At 48.2% G+C, this 14,286-nt stretch overlaps 1 long non-coding RNA gene across 2 annotated transcripts; it reads left to right on the top strand.

Moving 5' to 3' along the window:
* The first annotated feature begins 4,468 nt into the window (after positions 1 to 4,468).
* LOC147363976 (uncharacterized) lies at positions 4,469 to 13,616 on the top strand. 2 transcript variants are annotated; one of them, XR_015133968.1, is made up of 3 exons: positions 4,469 to 4,689; positions 5,098 to 5,281; positions 11,964 to 13,616. It is a non-coding gene; the product is annotated as an uncharacterized LOC147363976 (long non-coding RNA). The 2 variants fall into 2 exon arrangements; XR_015133969.1 differs by having other exon boundaries at positions 5,098 to 9,329.
* Positions 13,617 to 14,286: the final 670 nt, after the last annotated feature.

Raw genomic sequence — 14,286 nt, 5'->3', positions numbered from 1 at the left:
CCTGCTGGCAGGCTGCTCCCACCTTTCCTGTTGGCCTCCCTTGTCTGCGAGTTTCCTTTTCAGATCCCTGGATTCAAGAAAAGCAAGTGGGTTTAAAAAGGGAAGTCACAGTGCAGAGAGTTTACGGATGCTGCAGAAATGGGGTGCTGCTCATGGTGCCTGGGTGACTGCCGTGTGGGGAATACCGAGGGAGACGAATGGGCACAGACTCAGATGGCAAGCATCCGGGGGATGCACACAGTGACGCTGTGTCGTTTCCTTGTTGGCACACCTCCTCTCTGTGAATCAGTAACCACATGTGAAATGACTGACACATGCTGCTTCCTTCATGGTACATGACACACCCCGCAGCCCTCATGGTACATGAGCCAGGACTCAGCGTCCCCGCAGAGCCTGGCCCCAAGCCCATCACGGAGCTTGCTTCCCTCTGTCTCCCAGACACTCACTCCCTTTCAATCTGACATGTCCCTAGCATCTCCACAGTCATCAAAACCCAGCACTCAGCCAGAGTCCTGGGAAAGTCTGAGACATCACAAGGACTCTGTGGGGTCTAGAGATCCAGGAATTCTTTCCTCTCCTTCGTGAAAGTCAGTGAGAGGTGGAAGGAGGCAGGGATGGAGGGTGGTCTGGGGCTGGTGATATCCACTCACTCATTTCTTCCTTCAACAAGTGCATTTAGAACCCTGACTATGAGCCACGCACTGGTCCAAGCACCGAGCAAGAGATGGTGAACACACTGACAAGGTCTTCAAGCTGCTGAGGCTCACAGTCCTGTGGGGAAGACACTCAGGGGACAAACAGTGAGTGTAACAGCATGGAAGACAGCAAGACAGAGTGAGCTGGCGGGTAGGGAAGGCCTGGCTGAGGAGGGGAAGTTTGAGCAGAAGTGAGAAGACAAGTCATATGGATATCTGAAGTATTTGAACCCGAGACACAGGGATTGGCAGGTGCAAAGGACCTGTGGCGGGAATATGCTTGGTATGTTCTACACATGGCAGGGAGGTCATGTGGCTGGACCAGAGAGACTGAACAGAAGAGTAGAGAACAGATGATCAGATAAGTAGGTGGGGGCCACAGTGCATGGGGTCTTGTAGGCTCTGGTGAGGACTGGGTTTTGGTTGAGCTAAGAAGCTAGGTGAGGGTTGGAAGTGGAGGAGTGATGTGGTCGACTTGCACTGTAAAATGATCGTGCTGTATGGAAAGTGGTTGGGGCCACTGATCGGGCCTTAAGCTGCAGACTCCACGTGGACAGACAGCAACGTCTGCAGCCTCATCTTTAAAAACTAACCCACTGGCACGGTAACATCTATGTCTGCAGAGGACCACCTTCCACAGTGCGGAGGAGCGCCTCCTCTACCCTGAGCCCCCACCCCTCCAGCCTGTTCCCACCGCCAAAGCCATCTCTGCCCCAACAAGAAACAAGCAGACCACACGGAGGATATTTTATTGCTTTAATAGATCTGGTGTATAAATAGAAAATACTAATTATGATTTCCAATACAGCAATGGTTTCAGTAAGCATTTTGTTTATACATTTAAGAGGCTCAAGAGTAAACACATTCTTGGGAAATTAAGGCACCATCATTTTCTACCTCCTTTGCACCCCTAACTCAGCTCTCACACCAGAAGTGTGAACTTCTTTTATATACAGAGTACTGTATACACACACACACCAGCTACCCTTGGGCAGAGGCCCAAGCACCCAGTGGTGCTTCCACGCAGGCAGCTCAAATATGCTGAGCCTGGGGGACAGTGGTCACAACAAAACAGAACAGGGGTCATGGCACAGAGATCAAGGACATGAGAAGCAACCAAAATGTCTTATTTTGAGGAGATTTTCCCCAAGCACATGACTAGAGCAAGACAGCAGGTAAGGCAGGAGAGGTAAGCTTGGGTTGGTTGAAAGGGTGCGTGCGTGTGTGTGTGCTCAGTCATGTCTGATTCTGTGTGACCCCACGGACTGTAGCCCACCAGGCTCCTCTGTCCATCAGATTCCCCAAGTGAGAATACTGGAGTGAGTTGCCATTTCCTACTCCAGGGGATCTTCCTGACTGAGAGATCAAACCTGTGTCTCTTGCAGCTCCTGCATTGGCAGGCAGACTCTTTACCATTGGCAACACCTGAGGGCCCCTGGTTGAAAGGGAGTCCCTTTAAATTCAGGATATTTGAGAAAGGATTATTGCTGGAAGAGGGGTGGCTAGAGGGGCTGGGGCTGCAAACACTGTCCCCACCAGAGGTGGATGCGCTTACCTAACCCAGCAGACCCGAGTCCCATTCACGGGCCGCCTGTCCTTCTGCCCCTTCCCCTCATCTCTCAGGAGACCTTTGGAGTTCTCAGGCAGGGAGGACCCAGCTGAGTTTGCAGTGAGGGTCACAGGCAGGAGAACACGAGCCCCTGAGTGGTGTCTGGAGGAAGGCACGGAGGTGGCAGTGACGCACACAAGGCCCTGGGCCGGGTCGTCTTCTGCAGAAAAGAGCCTTTCTGTTCCCGAATCAGGCTACCAGACCCCCCAGATTCTTAGCACCATCACATCCCAAGGAGGTCAACTCTCTGAAATCAGCTTCTTGTTCTAGGCCACAGCAAAGGTTTTGTCAAGTTTATTGATGTTTGGTTTGATCTGCTCTGAGGAAAGAGGATTTGCAGACAGATGCCAACACGAGCCAGAAGAACCTGGTCCCAGAGTCCTGAGGGGTATGTCCTGAGGGTGTTTGCTCTCCCACAGAATGTCAGTGGTCAGTCTGGGGGCCCAAGAATGACCCTCACCCAGAGCAGCTGCTGCTCCTTAGAACTGGGCTCCTAATGGTCTTCAGACACTAGAAAAAGTTAATCTCCTGATAAGCTTTTTTTCGGGATAATGTGCAGGCTTTGTCCCAAGGGATAAGCTGGAGCAGGAAGGTGAGGGAGCAGCCAAGACTGACTCCAGGATTCTCTGCCTCCCCAGCTCCCAGAATCTGCAGGGGGAGGGCGGGGCCCCAATCTGTGTGGTGGAAAGTGCATCTCCCCCACAAAGATGCGGCAAGCTCTGGAGCGGGTTCCAGGAGGCAGACCTGGGAGAAGACGGAGGCGTGATCGGGGGATGTTAACCATCCCTTGTTGAGCTTGATTTCAATCATCTTGGTTCAATAAAAACCATGTAGATAGAAATCTAATCATGGAATTGATTCTTCTCATCTTTGGTTTGTGACCCATGGTTTATCTACTGTCTGGTTAATTTGTTTGGCCTGAAGTGGTGATAAATTATCAGGCTTCCTTTGTCACTTTGACAGTAGGCCTTTTGGTTTGGTCCCACATTACTCAGCTGAAACAAATACTAACATCAGTAATGGCTCAAGACAGTGTGACACACCAAAAACTAAAGAAAGTTCCAGAGGTAGAAGTGTCAGTGGATGAAAGTCTCAGTGCAAATGGGTCACAAAAGCAGACTCTGACAAAGTCCAGAGAGAATGAAGCTCTAATGGAATCACAAGCAGTGCCAGCATGGGCCAAGACACACACACTCCCCTCCCCTCCCCTCCTCCTTGTTTTCCCTCCCTCCCTCAGTAGGACACTTAAGCTCTCAGGGTCAGAAAAGCTGCATGGATGGCCTCCCTCTTTGACAGAACTTATGCCCGTTTCACAGAAGCTCTCGGAAACTCCAGAAGATAGCTGGTGAAGGCAGAGCCTGAGCACTCTTCCAAATTGCTCTGCCAGTCCCGCAGCACGGCTTCCTCAACGCTTTTGAGGGCCTCTGAGAGAATCCAACCTGTATCCCCAATTTTGCCCTGACCCAGGCCAGGAAAGGTGTGGTGTTAAGTAGAGTCGGGAGTGAGTGGTTCCTTTCCTGGTCTCTCTATTCAGTAGCTGTCATGGGCAAGTAATTCACACTTTACAGCTTAGGTTTCCTTACCTGCAAAATGGAGATTAAAATTACCTATACCAAGGGTTATTATAAGAATTACCTTAGGAAGCAAAGCTTCCTCGCATTGTGCCAGGCTCAGAGTGGCCTCTCATTCGTTCATCGATTCACTCGTTCTGTACCTACCAAGCTTTCTTCGTTTTCCCAGCTCCCTCCTCTCTTGGTCTCTGAAATCTCTTTTCTCCCTACAAGGTTGCCTCCGGGTATCTTCCTTCTATCCCATCTCCATTGTTCCAGGCTGTGAGGATCCTCTCAATTAGAAGCCACACAGATACCTACCTCTTCTGCCTCCCACATACACCCTCCCTGGCGAGAGTACTCTCAGCACAGCAGTAGCAGCAGCAGCAGCAGCAGCAAAGAATCTGCCTCAGCACAGCTGCAGACCTGAGTCTACCTGAGCCCCCACTGTCCCCGCCCCCACTCTCAGCCGGGCTCCGATTGGTTTGTTTCCATCAGTACTTGTTCTGATTGGCTGTTTTGATTCTGCTCGAGCAGGCGACCCATCACTGCCAATCTATGGTTGGCACTGCCCAAGCCCCTCCCCCCCACCTCCGCCCCCATGCTGAAGCTGAAACTGCAATACTTTGGCCACCTGATGCAAAGGACTGACTCATTGGAAAAGACCCTGAAACTGGGAGAGATTGAAGGCGGGATGAGAAGTGGATGACAAAGGATGAGATGGTTGTATTAGGTAGTTAGAATAGGAAAAAGGAGTCCAGAATGGTGGTGGCTAAAAGAGGAGGAAGTTAAAATAGAACAAAGGAAGGTCCGTGGGCCAGAGTGAAGACCTCAGGTAAGCCAAACAGCACTCCTGGCTAGACCAGTTTACATAGCACAGGCCCAGGGGGAGGAGAAAAAACATATAAAAAGAGGAGCCAAAATTGGGCCAGGGGCCTCTCTTCTCCTTGCGTCTTTTGGGTTGGCATGCCCTCACACCTCGAGGATGTATTTTCCTTTACTTTCTCAATAAAAAGAGCTGTAACACGGAGCTGTAACACCTTTCTATTCGAGGGCTGTAACACTGGTCTATCCGAAGGTTGTGACACTGGTCCGTCCGAGGGCTGTAATGGTGGTCCATTCATCGCTTCAAATTTTTGTTGCGATGAGACAGAACCGAGGAAATTACAAACTCCCCTGACATCTGTGGTGCTGTGACTCAGATTTTACCTGTCTGAAACAACCTCGGCTCTTCTCCTTCAAGGAGGAGGCCAAGCATGGCAGGAGCCCAACTCAGCGAAAGCTCTCACCGTGGAAGCTCGAGGTGAAGAAATCCCAGCACAGGGGAAGTGACAGAAGCCCAGTGTACTGGAAACCGGGACAGCGAAAAACAAACTGCAGAAAACTCCCGCGACTCAGTCTCAGATTGCAGAAGACCTCCAGTTAAGGTAGGAGGTCCTTGCTCCTATGGCTGGAAGGACATATGCCTAACAAAATCTTAATTTCTTTACAATCTCTCATTTCTTGTTTCCTCGAACCCCCTATGAACAGGTGAGTGGCAGTGGGTGCAATTGAGGGACCCTGGAAGGGGCTACTCCTCAGCGTGTCCCAAACGCTCCACGATCTGCTGGGCCCCAGTAGATGTTGCCCAAGCGGTTGGGCGTTCTTCTGTCCTTAATCTTCTTTGTGCCAAGGATCAGGTCAATGAAAACTGTGAGCACAGGTCAGGTATTTAGCAGATTTTCTGGCAGGTAATGAAGATTCCTTGGCACGTTTTTCCCAGTGCTTTTTCCTCCTGTCCTTTGCTCCTCTCTCCTGGGACTTGAGCCCGGCCAAAACCCTTGGTGTCTGGCTTCAGGACCGAATGAAGCTCAGGCTCTGATGTTTCATTGCAAAAATTCAGTTAGAGACACAGCAATAGGTAAGAGGTGGATTTGCTCAGAGTCAGAGAAAAGCACATGCCACAGGGTGTGGGCCATCGCAGAGGAGACTGAGGTGGCCGTGGAATGTGGTGTGGTTAGTTTTCCTGAGCTGAGAGATTTCATGTGGTAATGAGTGGGAGGCTCATCCCAACCATGGGGAAGCATTCACTCTCTGTCTTTTGACAGTGCCTTGGAACTGTCCTGCCACCTCTGGGTGTGTCATTTAGCTTACACATTGGGAATAAAGTTTTAGTTGAATTTGACTTGCCATCTTGGGCCCATTTGATATTAATCGGTTTATGTTATGGTCTTGCGCTATGTCATTCTTTCAAAAGTTGTGCCCTGCCTCCTTCCCTCCTGTTCCATGCTCTTTTCCTGAGGCCTGTCCAGGCTCACAATGTTGCCTCTACAATCTTCTGGAGGGACAGCCTAAAAATAGCTGGCCCTTGGGAGGGAAATACTGTATAATATCCAATCCCTCTGGATAGTCAGGCCTTTATCGTCCATGTTTCCTATAACATGTGCAACAACAGCATTTGTCAGTGAACCCGATAGGGTGGGTGACAGGCATGCAATGCCCACTAGAAGGCCATCTGTTGGTGGCATCCCTTCAAGGGCAATAGGGCTTCTGGGGATAATGTTTGCCACTTTGGGAGTTAGCCCTGCAGGCCACTTGGGCCCAAATCCTTACCACCATTCTCGTAAAGTTACAAACATACCCCCAGATCAAATCTCAACTCCACCTTTATGGAACATCTGGTCTTTTACAACCTCTTAATCCTTCCCAGCACGAGTCATGCTGGAGAACTTGGGGACATTCATCTCCAGTCCAGGGGTCCCAGGAGGCCGACCTGCCTTGACCTGCATAGGTATCTGTTCCTCAAAAGGTTGTCACACCTCAACCTGCTTGGAGATCCGCCAGTCCAGCGATCCCAGTAGGTCAACATGCCTTTCCTGCCCCAACCTGCCTGGGGATTCGATCTCCAGGAGGCTGCCATGCCTCAGCTTGCCTGGGGATCTGCACCCTGACCTGGGAATGGCTGGCTCTCAGGTTGCAACAGTACTGCATAGGATAAGCTCCAAATGACTCACCCTTAAAGAAATCAACCCATGGAAATTGGAGGAGGCCTATTAGATTTTTCTTTTTTCTTTTCCTCCCTGTCATCACTGTCTTTCAGATGGGAAAGAAGCAATCCACTTCCCAACAGATGCCCTTGATAAGTGTAAGCTGTTCCATCCTCTCACTCTAAGGAGAATTCGCTTAAAATTCTTTTGTGCCACTGTGTGGCCACAGTATCCTCTAGGGGACAAGGAACACTGGCCTGAGGATGGAAGTTTAAATTACAGTGCCATTGTGCAGCTAGACTTATTCTGCAAAAGACAAGGGAAATGGACAAAGATCCCCTATGTCCAAATTTTCTTCCCACTAAGAGATATGAAGGAACTCTGTCCTAAGTATGGAATTGTTGTATGCCCTAAAAGTGAGCCTACTGTTTTAGCCATGTGCTCCAGGAGACAAGCTCACTCAGAAGGACAATGCAGATAATGGAGTGCAGTTTATTATACTGGTGAGCCCAAGGCAGAGTCTCCTCTTAGCCAAGGACTCCAACCAGTTTTTGTAAAAACCTTATATACCCTAAGTATACATGTTCAAACACACCTCCCCAAATTCCTTGAACTAGTCTGGACAAAGTGAAAGAGAGATACAATCAAAGTTAACCCATAATTCATGTATCATAAGCCTAGGTAGTTAAACAGTGGACATTTATCAATAGGCCTGTGGTCATAGCCCAATAAGCATAATAAAATTTATGACTCTGTTCTGTTACAGAGATAATTAGCATATTCTTTTAGCGATGGAGAGTCTAGGTTGGTACAAGTCCTGAGGCTCTTTCATCCGGGGGCATCTGGTTTTCCATTGGTATGCTGTTTCTATAGACACTGGGCACAAATTTCAGAGTCCTTTGGGAGGGTGACCATGCATGTAGCCAACGTTCACAGTCTGGCCTAAGATGGACTCCTGCTTTCAAGATGGAGCCTGTTCTGTCTGTTACCTCCTTCACTGCTAGGCAAATGTGCTAGGTACAGACCACCAAGAAAAGGAGCCCCCCCCCCGTGAAGGCTCACCTCCCATGGTTCCCGAGTTGCCTGGTGCTCCTTCCTTATATCCAAACGTGCCCCCATATCCGGGAGCACTCCCTCCAAAAAAGGCAACTCAAGTATGTCCCTTAGTCAAAACTGGAGGCGAATTCATACCAACCTGGGCCCACAAGACTAAGAACTTCTTAGAACTAAGATGAATCAAACAAGACCTGGGAAGCTATACAGATGACCCAGGCAAATATACAGATACATTCCAACATATTACCTTGGTCTTTGACTTGACAAGGAAGGACATCATGCTCATATTTAGTCAAACTTTATCTGACCCTGAACATCAGTTCAGTTCATTTCAGTTCAGTCGTTCAGTCGTGTCTGACTCTTTGCGACCCCATGAATTGCAGCATGCCAGGCCTCCCTGTCCGTCACCAACTCCCAGAGTTCACCCAAACTTGGCCATCGAGTCGTTGATGTCATCCAGCCATCTCATCCTCTGTTGTCCCCTTCTCCTCCTGCCCCCAATCCCTCCCAGCATCAGAGTCTTTTCCAATGAGTCAACTCTTCGCATGAGGTGGCCAAAGTATTGGAGTTTCAGCTTTAGCATCAGTCCTTCCAAAGAACACCCAGGACTGATACTAGGGTCTTTAAGGGAGCCCAAAGGTATGCTATGGGGCTTCACATGTCAAGCAATAAATACCCAGTAGGGGAAACGGCGGTCCCCTCCTCAGATCCTAGTTGGAATTATAATACCCTGAACACATCTGGGAAAGGGATCGTTTTCTGACCTATGTGAAGGCAGGACTGAAAGCAGCCCATCAAAAAGTATTCAGCTATGACTGAGTCTCAGCAATAACTTAGGAGCCCAATGAGAAACCCACTGCCTTTCTAAAAAGGCTAAAGAGACCCTCTAGAAGTTTACCAACATGGACTTAGACTCTTACAAGGGACAGGTGATTTTAAAGGACAAATTCCTGCCCCAGTGTGCATCAGACATCAGGATAAAGTTACAACAGCTATAGCAGCAGAACCCTGCTTCTTCTTTAGACGAGATGGCCCAGACAACCACCAATACCTTTTATAACAGAGAACAGGAGAGGGACGCCAAGACTCAGGGAAGGGAGAAAAGGAAAGAGACAAGGCATGCCCAATGCTGGCTGCCTTCCAGGGAAGCCCTATGGCAAACCCCGAGTCCATGAAGGATAAGGCACTAGGCAAATGCCTAATCTGTAGACAGGTACAGCATTGGGCCAAAGACTGTCTAAACCATGACAAGTCTCCTAAAACGGCTTGCTACAAATGCCATCAATTGGAAGGAGGGTGGCACTCTGCCCTCAGGACCCAAGAGCCTCAAGGTCAAGCACCAAGCCTTCCCTCACGATGGTTCAACAGGACTGAAATGGCCTGCTCCAGCCAGCCCACCTGTCACAGATAACCATCATGGGGCTGGAGCCAAGGTTGGAACTGGATGTGGCAGGTAGGTTTGAGAATTTCTTGGTTGACACAGAGGCTACCTACTCTGTCCTGACCTCCTACTCCAGAGCCTTCTCCTCCCAAACCTGTAGCATTTTGGGTGATACAGGAAAAACGATTACTAAAAGATTCACCCAAGCACTTCTCTGTTGCTGGGATGGACAAATATTTTCCCACCAGTTTCTGGTGGTTCCTGAGTGTCCTCCTCCCTTATTGGGAAGAGATCTTTCCCTGCCTTTGAAATCTTGCAGCTATTGCAATCCTGATAGAAGATGCTTTAAAACTCTCTCTTGGGGGCAAACTATTTTTTTCCAGCCACCAAGTGAAAAAACTCCTGAATGGGAGAGGCCATTTATGGATGTCTGATCAAAGATCCTCAGATATCAAGTAGTGCTGATGGAAAATTCAGGCCTGACTATATCCCCTTGTAAGGTTCTTAACCCTGCCACCCCCCTGCCTACCCCTGAGGGCTCTCTCCTCTTTCACTCTTGACTAGAAAACTTTGACCACTGAACAAAACCCCCAGAGGGATTGTCAGAAGATCCTCTGACAAATCCTGAGGAAGTCTGGTACACTGATTGAGGCGGCTTTGTCTTGGATGGAAAAAGAAGAGTGGATGTGCAGTAGTCTCCAGTTTTGAGACCATAGAGGCTAAACTTTGCCACCAGGTACTTCAGCCGAATTTGCTGAGCTCATAGACCTGACTCGAGCTTTAGAGCTGTGAAAAGGAAAAAGAGTCGCCGTTTACACTGAGTCCAAGTGTGCCTTTCTGGTGCTACATGCTCATGCTGCTATTTGGAAAGAAAGGGGCCACTGGCCACCTAAGGTTCCCCAGTCAAATATGGTGATCAATTCCTTAGGCTCTTGGAGGCAGTTCATCTGCCCACTAAGGTTTCAGTCTCCCACTGTAAAGGAACTCAAAAAGGGAGCACAGAAGTGGCACAAGGGAACCAAGCAGCCAATCAGGCAGCTAAGAGAGCAACATTACACAACAATGACCTAATACGGGTTGCCACCTTAGTTCCACAGACTAAAATGCCAGAAACTTCTTCATATACTGAAGGGAGACTCTTAAAGCTAAGACTGAGGGCTTTCAAGAAGACCATATGATGTGTTTCCAAAGGAGGGACTCCTTTTTCTGTCTGGGATCCTCCAATGGAAGTTCGTTAACTCGTTACATCCCACCACTCATTTAGGGGAGAAGGCACTCCAAAGACGACTAGAAAGTTCCTTCAGAGGGACAGGCCTCCAGACAACTATAAGGCAAGTGGTCGGTCTCCTCTTGTCCCACTTGCCAATTAAAAAATAACCCCCAAGGAACTCGAAGACCCTAGCTGGCCCAGTCCTTCCAGGGACATGGTACGTACTCAGGAGAGGTCTTGCAGATGGACTTCACCCAGATGTCAGTTTCTCAAGGGTATAAATACCTATTAGTCATGATAGATACAGTCACAAACTAGATTGAAGGCTTTCCCACACAGACTGAGAAGGTTGAGGAGATGGTTAAAAAAAAAAAAACTGCTCCATGAAATCATTCCGGGATTTGGTTTGCCCAGGTCATTACAAAGTGACAGTGGGACATCATTTACTTCTAAGGTCACCCAAGGGTCTCTAAAGCATTGGGGATTATTTAATATCTCCATTGTGCCTGGAGGCCTCAGTCTTCAGGGAAAGTAGAAAGAGCCAACCAATTCTTAAAATCAGTGATAAAAAAGCTAACCTAAAAGGCCTTCCTGGGATGGAAGGAGGCTTTACCAATAGCTCTCATCTGCACCCATATTGCCCCTAAGGAATAGGTTAGTCTTAGTCCTTATGAGGTGCTATATGGAGACCTTTTGTTTATGTCAATGACCTCATCCTAGATCCAGAGGCTCAGACCCTCTGGTTTATATCATGACCATTGGGCAATTCCAACAGGATATACGCTTGTGGGGTGTCAACCAGGACCCAAAAGATTCTAAAGAGTCACCACTATATGGGTGACTCAAGTCCTAAATAAAGGGACTTTAATTAGGGACTCAAGTCCTAATTAAAGTCTGGAAGGATGGGTCCCCAAAGGCTCAACTCCAGCGAACATGGAAGGGCCCCTACCCTGTAATACTTTTTACCCTCACAGCAGTCAAGGTACCAGGACATGACTCCTGGATTCACTACACACAAGTCAAGCCATGGAAGAAAACAGAAGAGGACACTAAATACACCTGTGAGCCCCTGGGAGATCTCAGATACCTATTCAGAACTACAAATGAGTGCCATTCTAGTGAACACCCCCAAAATTAAGTTTCTGGGGATAAGATTCCTCTGGATAGCTCTAAAGAGTCAACACAGCTGGGAAGGTGTTGTACTCCAAAATAGACAGGAGATAGATCTCCTGATCCCTAAACAAGGAGGGACTTGAGCCATCTTGAATGAGAACTGTTTTTAGTCCTCAAGAAAAACATTCTAGATCCTACAGGACCTCAAAGAAAGAGCTGGAGAGTTCTTGGGGTGGCTATAATCTCTCTCTGGGGGATCCTCCTGGCTATGGGAAATTTGGAATTGGCTAATGCCCCTACTATTCCCTGCCATCACCATATAGATGCTCCTTATGACTGCTCCATGAATTATCAGTTGTCTAACCCATTTTGTCTCTGCCCAGGTCAACAAGCTACAACATGCAGTGCCAGTTCAACAAGGATATATAAAACTACAGCCAACCACAGAAAATATCACTCACCCTTAGATGGACACCACTGTAAGGACTCTGAAGCCTGAGACTAGCAAGACGTGGAGGCCCTATGCTCCTCACCATCCCAGTTCAGCAGGAAGTAGCCAGAAAGCCCTCACACCCCTATTCCCAGGGAACTGGGCCTCCCATCTCTTGAGAAGGGAATGTTAGGGAGTTAGAATAGGAAAAAAGAGTCCAGAATGGCGGTGGTTAAAAGTCAAGGAAGGGAAAAGCCTGCAAAAATAGAACAAAGGAAGGTCGGAGAACCAGATGAGGACCTCAGGTAAAACAAACAGCACTCCTGGCTAGCCCAGTTTACATAGGGCAGGCCCAGAGGGAGGAGAAAAAACATGTAAAAAGAGGAGCCAAATTGGGCCGGGGGTGGGGCGGGGGGCGGGGGGCTCTCTTCTCTTCGTGTCTTATGGGTCGGCATACCCTCATGCCTCAAGGATGTGTTTTCCTTTACTTTCTGAATAAACTGAGCTGTAACACGGAGCTGTGACACTGGTCCATCCAAGGGCTGTAACGCTGGTCTGCCCATCGCTTCAAATTTTTGTTGCGATGAGACAGGATTGAGGAAGTTACAAACTCCCTGGACAGTTGGATGACTTCACTGACTGGATGGACATGAGTTTGGGTAATCTCTGGGAGCTGGTGATGGACAGGGAGGCCTGGAGTGCTGCAGTCCATGGGGTTGCAAAGTCGGACATGACTGAGGGACTGAACTGACTGAAGCCTCACCCCCCCAAGACAGCGCCCTTGCAGTGAACCCTCTTGTTGAGCGCAGCAGAACAACTCCTGGTTCCAAGTCAATCTTTCTGGGATGGAGGGGGAAAGAGTGGGGAAAGAGAAGTCAAGACTTCTGTGGAGCCTGGATGGGGAAGGAGGAGGGAGGTAGGCACAGAGTGCTGTCCCCGCCTGCCAGCCCGAGGGATGGGAAGATTAAACAGGTAAAGGCCTGCGCCCACGCCCTCCTCCCTCCTCCCGGGAGAGAGGGGCGCCCCTGAGTCCGGGTGGTGTTGGCAGCTGCACTTCCCTCTCCTTGTCCGGGAACAGCTGTTGACTTCTGGGCGCGCTGGGCTGAATCACAGTGGCTGCGGCTCTCTGCATCTTTTCCGTTGGGAGCATCTGAGAACCTTCCTGGGATGGGGTGAGCATCGGTGGGACTGAGAGCTTGATCCCTTTAGGGCAAGGATGCTCGTCGGGTGCATGCCCTCAATCTGCTGATTGCCTTGTTTCTTCCTGCCCAGCTCTCAGCCTAGGACAGGTTGGCATCCCTTCATCGCCTGGAGGTTTAGTTTGTTTTTTATTAATTTAAGGGACTTCCCAACATTTTGGGAAATACTGAAAAATCCTGTTGGAGATACTCGGAAGAAAACCTTGAGATTGTACCATACTGCCCATTTCACTGAACTTGTGTAGGGATTCTTGTGGGAATTGGCTTTCCTCGCCCCCTATTTACATTATCAGATATATTAATGCATAGAAAAATAAGGTTTGGAAAGATTGAATGGTAATCTTTGAATAAAAGGATTTATGGTCATTCAAACATTTTCTTATCTGTTATTTCTATTCCATCCTCAAACACACAATGAAATGTACCTTTTCTTTATTATTTTAATTAGCAATAGGCTAATTTTAATGCCTGTTTGATATTTGGATCATAGATTATGACTTTCAGTAAGGGAGAATAATTTTTCAGAGCGTTTCGATGGACAGTCTTCTCCACCTCCCCCCCCCCCCCGACCTCCCGCCCACCCCAGCTATTTATAGCCTTGATTCAGCAGAATATATTCATTTTTTGCTTGAATTTATTTCAGTGGAATCATGATCTTATTTTCCCTGTGCTTGTCATAAAGCCTAAAGAAATATTTGCTAGCATCTTAAAACTTGTGTTTTTCTTTTTAACTCATGTCAGGTTTTGCTAGCAAGGAACCTATGTTTTACGCCATCAGCTGTGTATCTCACATTTTCCTCAAAGTTAAGTAAGCCTATCCTTTTGGTGCACATTAGATTTAGTATGTAAAAGAAACACAGGAAACTTAATAGCTGCTCTTCAAATACACAGAGGACAGACAATATGTTTGACAAATAAAATCTTGATCTTTATGTCATATGTGAGGCACTGTGAAAAAAGCTAAGCTTATAGATGTTGGACAGTATTTAGGTAAATATCCATTTTCATTACATAGAAGATCACCAGCAATGATGAACAAAAAGATAGCTGCATTGCGTTTCAGATCATTTGTCTCTC

This window comes from Bos grunniens, chromosome 10 (assembly GCF_055505025.1).
Source record: "Bos grunniens cultivar Pamir isolate PY7600 chromosome 10, Bosgru_T2T1.0, whole genome shotgun sequence".
Taxonomy (NCBI): Eukaryota; Metazoa; Chordata; class Mammalia; order Artiodactyla; family Bovidae; genus Bos; species Bos grunniens.
Note: the sequence above shows the minus strand (reverse complement) of the source record. Positions and strands in the feature narration are given on the sequence as shown.